Source organism: Stegostoma tigrinum, chromosome 26 (genome assembly GCF_030684315.1).
Source record: "Stegostoma tigrinum isolate sSteTig4 chromosome 26, sSteTig4.hap1, whole genome shotgun sequence".
Taxonomy (NCBI): domain Eukaryota; kingdom Metazoa; phylum Chordata; class Chondrichthyes; order Orectolobiformes; family Stegostomatidae; genus Stegostoma; species Stegostoma tigrinum.
The window spans coordinates 10836184-10846705 of NC_081379.1; the positions used below are offsets into that span (position 1 = coordinate 10836184).

At 42.5% G+C, this 10522-nt stretch overlaps 1 protein-coding gene across 6 annotated transcripts in view; it reads right to left on the reverse strand.

Annotated features, from left to right (window-relative positions):
* Positions 1–1418: 1418 nt before the first annotated feature.
* The window catches only part of LOC125464294 (unconventional myosin-XVIIIb-like), a 370537-nt gene continuing 361433 nt past the window's right edge, over positions 1419–10522 (reverse strand). For all 6 annotated transcript variants that reach the window (XM_059654944.1, XM_059654945.1, XM_059654940.1 and 3 more), the window contains one exon: positions 1419–3030. The gene's annotated coding sequence lies outside the window, so the exon portion shown is untranslated. The remainder of the gene's footprint in view (positions 3031–10522) is intronic.

Below are 10522 nucleotides of genomic sequence, written 5' to 3' on the forward strand. Positions count from 1 at the left end.
AGCTCCAGCTTCTCAATCTATCCACACAATTGACGTCCCTCAGTCCTGGAACCGTTCTCATAAATATTCCTTGTGATCTAACCTGAAACCTTCACATCCTTCCCAAAGTATGGCACCGAGAATTAGGCGTGATACATCACTAGAGACGGAACCAGAGTTTCAATAGATATTTGATGTACTATCCTTGCTTTTGTATTCAATATCTCCCTTTTAAAACTTCACAAGTCTGTATGAAATTGTAATCATTTTCTCAATCCGATCCTGACACTTTCAACTATTTTGAGTGCAATTACTTTCCTTGTCTCTCTATGCCTGCACCGTCTTGACAGCTGTAACCTTTATTTGATATCACCGCACCTCCTTCCTACTCCAAAGTAGACTTCCACCTTCTCTATATTTGATTTTATCAGCCAGGAGTCCCATTCAATTTATCTTTAACCTCTTGAAGTCGATCACTATTCTCTTCACACTCACAATATTTACAATTTTTCTGACATCCGCAAGTTTCAATTTTGTGCCCTGTATCAGTCTCTAATATACATTGAGGGAAGCAGTGCCCCTGGGAACCACACTGTTTACTTTCTGCCAGTTAAAACAAGCAAATCGCTCACCACTATTCTTGGTTTCCTGTCACTCTGCCAAGTTCGTTTCCCTGCTGCCAGGGCCCATTACATTCCATGGCTTCTATTTTCTGAGATATTGCGCATACTCAAAGTATGCACTGCACCAGGAGATCATTTGGCTCATTGCATCTGTACCAGCTCTTCAAATGAGTTTTGAGACTTAGTGCCTGCTTTGCTGCTTTTTCCACATCCTCCGCACATTCTTTCTATTTAAATAATCATCTAACACCCTCCTGAGTGCAATTTACTTATGCAATTGAGAAAGCTCTCGCTTGGTTTGTGCTTTAAAAACAAAGGGATTTCAGTCGGGTATCACTACATCACATACTGCAAAGTGAGCTAGATAATAATTGCTGACAAATGTGTCATTTAACCAAAATTTTCTGTAAAAATAAGACACTAGTTACTTGATAAACTGTAAAATTCTATGCAGTGAGATTGATTGGGGTACATTATTCGAGTAGCAATCCAAACATTGCAAATTAAAATTCTTTCAAGACTGGGATATGGGAACTTGGCTGGACCAGTACACTATAGCCAATAAATTCACCAAAAGCCCCATCACCATCACTTTACCTCCATGTTACTCCAGTTCATTTCACAAGTTAATTCAGTGACTGGTAATTTTAACTAAACCTGTATCAGTGTGTAGACTATTAACAAAATGTATACATCATTAGTTGTAGGTAACAGCCATACCACACAAATGCTAGGCATTAACCATTTTCAGCAGGAGGGAAGCTGACTATCTACATTTAGTATTCAACAGAAGTACCAGTGCTGAATTGTGCCACCATTAATATCCTGGGGAGTTGCCATAAACCAGAAAAGTAACTGGGCTAGCCATAGTGATAATTAGACTAGGTCAGAGACTGGTAATTCTGAGATAAGGAACCTATTTATTGAGTCTCCAAAGCCTATCCAGGCAAAGCCTATATCAGGAGCATGGAATACTCTCTGCCACCTGGACAGGTGCAGTTCCAACTTGATAGCATTCAGTACAAAACAGTCCATTTGATTGACACCCCATCCATCACCTTCGATGTTCATTCCTTCATTAACCAGCAATGACAGCAATCTACACCATCTACCAGTTCATGGCAATGACTCTCCGAGGATGCTTCACCAGCACCTTCCAAATCCACAATGTTTGTTACTTGGAAGGTAATAGATTAACAACCACCTACAAGGTCCCCATCCCCTAGGTTACACACCATCTTGACTTGGAACTGTATCACTTGGAACCCTATTGCTGGTTCAAAAACCTGGACCTCTCTTCCTAACAGCACTTTTGGGTGAACCCATGAATTATTAGGCTATTTGTGAATCAGGAAGGTGGCTCACCATCACTTTTTCAAGGGTGATTAGCAATAGACAATTAATACAGTTCTTGCCAGTGATACCCACACCCCATAGACAAAAGCAAACATCACCGGAAATCTGAAGGGTTGGATCATCAGCCAAATGCAATGGCAGGACAGAGGTGATTAATCCACTGCCATCAGGTGAACTAACTTATGAATGACCTTCTCAAGGCTATTAAAGATACATTTGGCCTTTGCAGCATGGCCTGCACTCTGGAAATAAATTGAAAGGAATCGATGTTAACCTTGGTTTATCAAATTCTTTCAATGGCCATCAAACAAAGACTTGGAGGAAGCTTTTCTAATGGGTGGTGAGTTCCACAAACAGGCTCCTCTCAGTTTTGCAAGTCTGCCTGGCATTTTTATTTTGGAATGTGTTCTCTACAACTGCAGCACCGTCGTCCCCCTGGAAGAGGGTTCAAAAAGTTCACTTTTAAGCCCTTGATACTGATGACCAACTTAACTGTCTCTTTCAGCATCAATTGCATTTTAATCTGAAGGGACTTTAATGAAGCTGCCTCCACGATATCTTTGAACATGGTAAGTCAGTCCCAATTTGAGTTAATTTAGGCTCTGTGGATCCTGTGAGAACTAAATATGTAGATGTGTCACACTAGTTTGCCCTTTACTGCTTCTTCCAAAGCTAATCAAGTGACAGTAAAATGAACACTAATCCACATTCCCAACTTTCCTCACCATTAAACAAGGCTCTGATTTGAAACAATGTTTGTGCGCAGATTTAATCACGTCCAACATATGTTTTGGTTTTGATTATTTTTCTCCTCAAATATGTTCACCTTTGTTTCCCAAAGACAGTAAAATAAGCGAGTCTGAGAATAACTGTTTTTAATTCATCACAAATACTGAGAAACATTGCTTTCAGTCACCCTGAAATCCAGGGCAAACTGTCAGTTTTGTTTCCATTCTTCTTGACTGAGCTCAAGATGTCTCTTGGAACGGATTGGGTCTGTCTGGCTGTGATTCTTTGTCCCAGCTTCAGTGTTCCAGGCAATTGTGCAGCCAGAAGTCTTAGATCAGAGATTCTGGAGGAATGACAAACAGCAATAGTTGGTAAAATGTCCCATACTGACACTGAGACCATTATTTCGTGTCCAACGAACATCGACTATGGATATTAAAGAAAATCCCATCGGTATCATTTGCTAATGTCAAGGGAAACTGCACCACTGCTCCCTCTCAGCTGTAGAGCACTGGGAAACTCCACATATGTCAACTAGCGTGCCGATGAATGGCTTCTGATTCTGGAACTTTCTGCAGTACACCGACCTGAGAGGTCAACACAATAACAAAAAAAATTACAGGGAACATTTCACTGCAGAGGCCCATCTATTAACTGCTATGGTTTCAGCAGATCAGACATCATCTGTGGAGATGGAAGGAAGCTTAATCCTTCATCAGAACCAGACGAGTTAGAGGGAGGCTGGGAGATTTGAGAGGGATACACAAAACCAGGAGGGGTCTGGACAGAGTCAGTCAGGAAAACAAAATTCCCATTGGAGGAAGAATCGAGAACAAAGGAGCAAAAATTGAAAGGGCAGTCTGTGATAAGGTGGGTTGATTGAATGACAAAAATGGACAATTAAGAATGCAAGCCAAAATGGAAATGGCTGTGATAGAATAAAATTACAAAGCATTGGCCTAGAGAAAGTACCATTGTTTGAGAACATGAGAGCAGGGCCTAGTGTTTGAATCTGTTGAGCTCAGTGTTGAGACCATAAGGTCACGATGGAGTGTGTCATGGAGTGATAAGGTGCTAATTCACAGGTTTACTCAAGTAACCAATCACTCTTGCCTGCCAATTACATTCTGCCCTCTGTTCACATGGCATCATCCAAAATCCTGATGCCTATGTCTTAAATCACTTGAAATTCTTTGTCACTTCTGTGCTCACTGACCCTCAACCACACGCCAAATTCCCAGCTGCGGTCAGCGAACAACTTGGGCTAAATTTTTCCATTTACGGTGAGAGAGTTTTATCAAGTGAGAGTGATGGCACCTGGTCAGTGACTTTTCCTAATTGAACCTTCTGCTCGTTACCTCATTAATTATGCATCTAGGTGCCCTTCTTGAGGAATTGAGTGGCAGGAGAGAGAGAATGGCTTGCCGCTGCTGGCATCATGTTTAAAGCCCAGCTGGTCCTCATTGCGTGTTGCACAACAGCCGCAACTGAGGCAAGAACAGAGACTGCTGGAGAAACTCAGGATCTGTGAACTAAGAGACAGTGTTAACGTTTTGAGTCTGGAATGACTATTCTTTCAGTTCTGTGATCGTGACCTGAGAAACTAACCCCCACCAACCCCCGTCCCATTTCCAGGCTCCCTATCCCCTCCTGCAGGCTAAAGGATCCTACCCTTCTACCTTCACCTTCTCCCTTTCATTGTAATCATTCCTTCATTGACCCACACCAATGAAGCCCATCCCAGGCTTCAGTTTCTTGCTTACTCTCGGACTCTGTGGGCTTCTCCCTGACAAGCCACCTGAAACATTTGAAAGCAGAACCCCTAGACTGACCGTAGATGCCCACCCCCCGCACCGCCGTCTGGATTGGCTGCACAGCATGGACCGAACATGGCCCACGCCCAGACTACTGTCTGTACCGCACCCTGATTGGTGTACAGGTAGCACATGACCTGTAGGGTTATCTCTGACTCCTGGCCTGCAAGGTCATGGATCCCCAGGCTCTGGCAAGAACCAGCACCTGAATGACGATGGGCCCCAGCCCAGAGGTGGATAAGCCTCTTGACTGAGTGTGAATGATCAAAGATCCCCACAAGGACTGATCGCTTTTGAACTTCAGAACTTTTGCTTGACTCAAATCTGTTTTGCCACATAAGCTGCTGGCACATGCTGCCAATTTTACAACGGCATAGCACAGCCTGTTAATTGTGCCGTGTTCCCCAGGGTCTAGCTGCCTGCCTTTCTCTCCTCTGCTAAAATTCAATGCAAACCACTGAGACCGGCATCGTCCAAGCAAACGCAAAATGAGTGAGAGTGCTAAGAAATCAAAGTAAGAGCCATAAGACACATGCTCTTTAGATGAAAGATAACAAATTGTGGAGCTGGATGAATACAGCAGGCCACACAGCATCTCATGAGCACAAAAGCTGACATTTCGGGCCTAGACCCTTCATCAGAAAAGCTTTTCTGATGAAGGGCCTAAGCCCGAAATGTCAGCTTTTGTGCTCCTGACATGCTGCTAGGCCTGCTGCGTTCATCCAGCTCCACACTTTGTTATCTCGGATTCTCCAGCATCTGCAGTTCCCATTATCTCTCCTCTTTAGATGCATATGTATCACCGCTTGCAAAGTAACACAGCAAGAGCATGCAATTATAGGAGGGCACAGTTAGATGGGAGAGGCAATTGGCAAGCTGCCACTGCTGACTACCTGTTCTGATTTTCAACCTGGGAGCCTGTACTGTTTACTTTCTTGGTGTTAGAGGGAAGAGTTGGAGGTGGCACTTAAAATGAAGTGATGTGAGGTTTAATAAGATCCAAAAGCATCGAGATAAGGTTGTTGCCACTCAATAGTGAAATTCTAACATTGCTGTTTAAAACTTCAGAAGAAATTTGGTAATTTTTTTGTCAATGTCGGAGTCTGGTTCCAATTCTGACTACATTTCCTCAACTTCCTGGTCATTGCCTATACCATTCCAAAAAAGAGAAAATGTCATCTCTTGATTTTAAGAGTCACATCTTCATTTTCAAATTCCTTTATGGCTTTGTCTCTCACTACATTTTGAATTTCCTCACACCCTGAACCCTCCAAGATGCTTGCCCTCACCTCAATCTTGTCAGGCATGCATCCCCAGACATACCTGCTCCACAATTGGTACTGTGGCATTTCCTTCAGCTGTTAAGGCTCTGAGATTCCCTTCCTACACCTGCCTGGTCCTTGACCTCGGTTTCCTCCTTTAAGACAGTTCTTCAAGCCTACATCTTTGAGTCAGCTTTAGGTGGCATAGTGACATAGTAATCCAGGGAACCCAAAGCTAATATCCTGTGGACATGGGCTTAAATCCAACCATAGCAGATGGTGGCATTTGAATCAATGAAAACTTGAAAATAAAAGCCAATCTCATGTCGACATTTAATGATTCTTGTAAAAACTCCATCTAGTCGACTAATGCCCTTTAGGGAAGGAAATCTGCCTTCTTCACCTGGTCTGGCCTACCTGTGACTCCAGACCTATGACAATGAACTTCCCTCTGGAATAGCACTCACAAATCAATCAGTGACAATTAAGGACAGGCAATAAATGCTGGGCAAGTCAACAATGCCAACAGTCCAAGAATGAATTAAAGAAACATCTAACCTATATTTCCTTTGATTTGGTGGTGTACTTTGGCTCATCATGCTCTGGTGAAACACCTTGGGACATTTTATTATGTAAAAGACCCACATAAATGAGTTTTGTTGTTGTACTTTGAGCTTTAACCGGAGAAGTGTAGGAGGCAGAGGATTGAGACAGGGAATGGGAGATCATCAAAACACTATTTCAAGAATATTTTCATCGGACATGGAACAGGCCGCATACACAAGATCTATTCACCCACACTCCAGAACTGCCGACTGCACTACTATGGACATTCTCTACACTTTAGCAACATCTCCTGAAACTGTCAAGCTGGCCCATTGGACAACTTTATTCAATGGCTCTGAGTTCATCGCCAGTTCCAAAAATGAACTACAAACATCAGCATAGAACATAGAACATTACAGCACTGTACAGGCCTTTAGGCCCTTGATGTTGTGCCGACTTGTCATACCGATCTCAAGCCCATCTAACCTACACTATTCCATGCACGTCCATATGCTTATCCAATGATGACTTAAATGTACCTCAAGTTGGCGAATCTACAACCGTTGCAGGCAAAGCGTTCCATTCCCTTACTACTCTCTGAGTAAAGAAACTACCTCTGACATCTGTCCTATATCTTTCACCCCCCAATTTAAAGCTATGCCCCCTCGTGCTCGCCCTCACCATCCTAGGAAAAAGGCTCTCCCTATCCACCCTATCTAACCCTCTGATTATTTTATATGTTTCAATTAAGTCACCTCTCAACCTTCTTCTCTCTAATGAAAACAGCCTCAAGTCCCTCAGCCTTTCCTCGTAAGACCTTCCCTCCATACTAGGCAACATCCTAGTAAATCTCCTCTACACCCTTTCCAAAGCTTCCACATCCTTCTTATAATGCGGTAACCAGAACTGTACACAATACTCCAAGTGCGGCCACACCAGAGTTTTGTACAGCTGCAGCATAACCTCTTGGTTCCGGAACTCGATCCCTCTATTAATAAAAGCTAAAACACTGTATGCCTTCTTAACTGCCCTGTCAACTTGGGTGGCAACTTTCAAGGATCTGTGTACATGGACACCGAGATCTCTCTGCTCATCTACACTGCTAAGAATCTTACCATTAGCCCTGTACTTTGCCTTCCGGTTACTCCTACCAAAGTGCATCACCTCAAACTTGTCTGCATTAAACTCCATTTGCCACCTCTCAGCCCAGCTCTGCAGCTTATCTATGTCTCTCTGCAACCTACAGCATCCTTCGTCACTATCCACAACTCCACCGACCTTAGTGTCATCTGCAAATTTACTAACCCATCCTTCTACGCCCTCATCCAGGTCATTTATAAAAATGACAAACAGCAGTGGACCCAACACCGACCCTTGCAGTACACCACTAGTAACTGGTCTCCAGGATGAACATTTCCCATCAACTACCACCCTCTGTCTTCTTTCAGCAAGCCAATTTCCGATCCAAACTGCTATATCTCCCACAATTCCATTCCTCCACATTTTGTACAATAGCTTATTGTGGGGAACCTTATCGAATGCCTTGCTGAAATCCATATACACCACATCAACCGGTTACTCTCATCTACCTGTTTGGTCACCTTCTCAAAGAACTCAATAAGGTTTGTGAGGCACGACCTTCCCTTCACAAAACCGTGCTGACTATCCCTAATCAATTTATTCTTTTCTAGATGATTATAAATCCTATCACTTGTAACCTTTTCCAACACTTTACCAACAACTGAGGTAAGGCTCACTGGTCTAAAATTACCAGGGTTGTCTCTACTCCCTTTCTTTAAAAGGAGAACCACATTTGCTATCCTCCAGTTATCTGGCACTATTCCTGTAGACAATGACGAGTTAAAGATCAATGCCAAAGGCTCGGCAATCTCCCCCCTGGCTTCCCAGAGGATCAGAGGATAAATCCCATCTGGCCCAGGGGACTTATCTATCTTCACCCTCTGAAAGATTTCTAATACCTCTTCCTTGTGAACCTCAATCCCACCTAGTCTAGTAGCCTGTATCTTAGTATTCTCCTCATCAACATTGTCGTTTTCTAGAGTGAATACAGTTGAAAAATATTCATTTAGTGCTTCCCCATCTCATCTGACTCCACACACAGCTTACCACTACTATCCTTGATTGGGCCTAATCTTACTTTTGTCATTCTTTTATTCCTTAAATACCTATAGAAAGCCTTAGGGTTTACCCTGATCCTATCCGCCAACAACTTCTCATGTCTCCTCCTGGCTCTTCTGAGCTCTCTCTTTAGGTCTTTCCTGGCTACCTCATAGCCCTCAAGTGCCCTAACTGAGCCTTCACATCTCATCCTAACATAAGCCTTCTTCTTCCTCTTGACCAGAGATTCCACGTCCTTAGTAAACCACGGCTCCTGCACTCTACAGCTTACTCCCTGCCTGACAGATACATACTTATCTAGGACACACAGGAGCTTTTCCTTGAATAAGCTCCACATTTCTAATGTGCCCATCCCCTGCAGTTTCCTTCCCCATCCTATGCTCCCTAAATCTTGCCTAATCTCAGTCCTCAGATAGAGCAGGTCTTACCTACATGACATCCAATTGCAAGGGATGATTGACTGAACTGTTACAGTGCAGAAGGAGGCCATTCAGCCCATCAGATCTCCCTTGAATGACTAGCATTCTAACTCAGCTAGCCATCTGACTGGAACATCAGACTATCCTTAACAACAAAAGGCCATTTGCTCCATGAAGCCAGTTCCAGCCAACATCCTTATATCATTAAGCTGTGCTCACCCTGCCTTCCCCTATTCATTTACAGTTTAAGGAATAGGAAGTGTTTTTCCATACATTTCAATGAAGAGTAACCTAGTGGTACGATAATTATTGCCGCCAACCTGAATACCCCTTTCTCAATAGATGTTGACCACTCGCTCTCTCATCCTTCCTTTTTTAGTGATGCGGAGTAATCCACATTTAACACATTCACTGCGTGAGCATCTTATGTGTTTGCTCTGCAGTAAAACTGTCCCTCGAATCATCTAAATTTGCTGGAGCTTCTGAACATTGCAGTGATGTTCTCCAACGCAATCCTCAAAAGTCCTCATAATCCTTTCTATCTGATAGCTTATTTACATTTTCCTGGTGTTTAAGGCATCAATCATTTCATTTATTAATTACATTTCAGTGCAAACAGGATTAGTTGCCAGAATACTTCCCCCAAAAATCTGGAATAATGGTGTTCACTCTTCCACAAATCTTTCCAAATAAATCTACCTCCCTTTTTTTGACATGGTGATGTGCACTCGATATTGTGCTCCTGAATTTCTCTCCACTGTAATTTAACCTGTGGGCTACAAATGTGGATCCTGAATCAAAAGTCATCATTAGAAATGGATTCAAAACTGGCCTGTGTTATGTCAGATCAACTTTTTTGAGGTTTATAAATCAATGCTTGTCAGTCTGTGATCTGTTTTGTTGAAAAATAACTACAGACTGAATAAACCAGGTTGACAACTCCTCACAAAACCTGTTCTCCTCAGATTTTCATTTCTTACATGTATGTCCCTCAAGCATTTTTCTTACCATGGGGGTTCAACTGCCAGCGTTATAATTACCAGTACATACCTTTTCACTTACTATTAAATATTTCAACTACTTTTGTTTTGAAACTTGAGAATTGCAGAAAAATAAAGACATTTTGTTGAAGCTTTTCATCTTTCCCTCATCAGAGCATTCACAAGGATTCCAATGTCAAGGAGCAGAATCTTTTGTTGTATGAGATAGATGCAGTAACTGGTTAGCAAGTCGAGTCTTGATTGGCAGAGACATTGACGTGGAGAATGTACTGGTTGGGTGATGAATGGCAGTTAACTGCCAAGCTTTTCATTTAAATTTAAACCAGGTAGGTTGACTCTGATTGACCAAAATATTGTGCAGAGGAATGAACCAGAATGACGCTGTTAGGGATAACATTTTTTAGTCCATCAGGCTTGTAATTCCATATGCCTGACTTAGTTTGGACACAAGTTTTTGAATTAAATGGTCAATGTTAGTTTCTGCTAGACTCTTGTCACTGCTTCTGGTTCAACAAAAACACATTTGAGTAGTTCTAAATAACTCCTGCTCCCTACAAGCTGCATGCTTAAGGCTTTCCACAACTGGTGGGTTTCACAGAGGCTGGTCAACATTATCCTCCCCAGAATTATTACTTTTATTTAAATTTAAGCTTC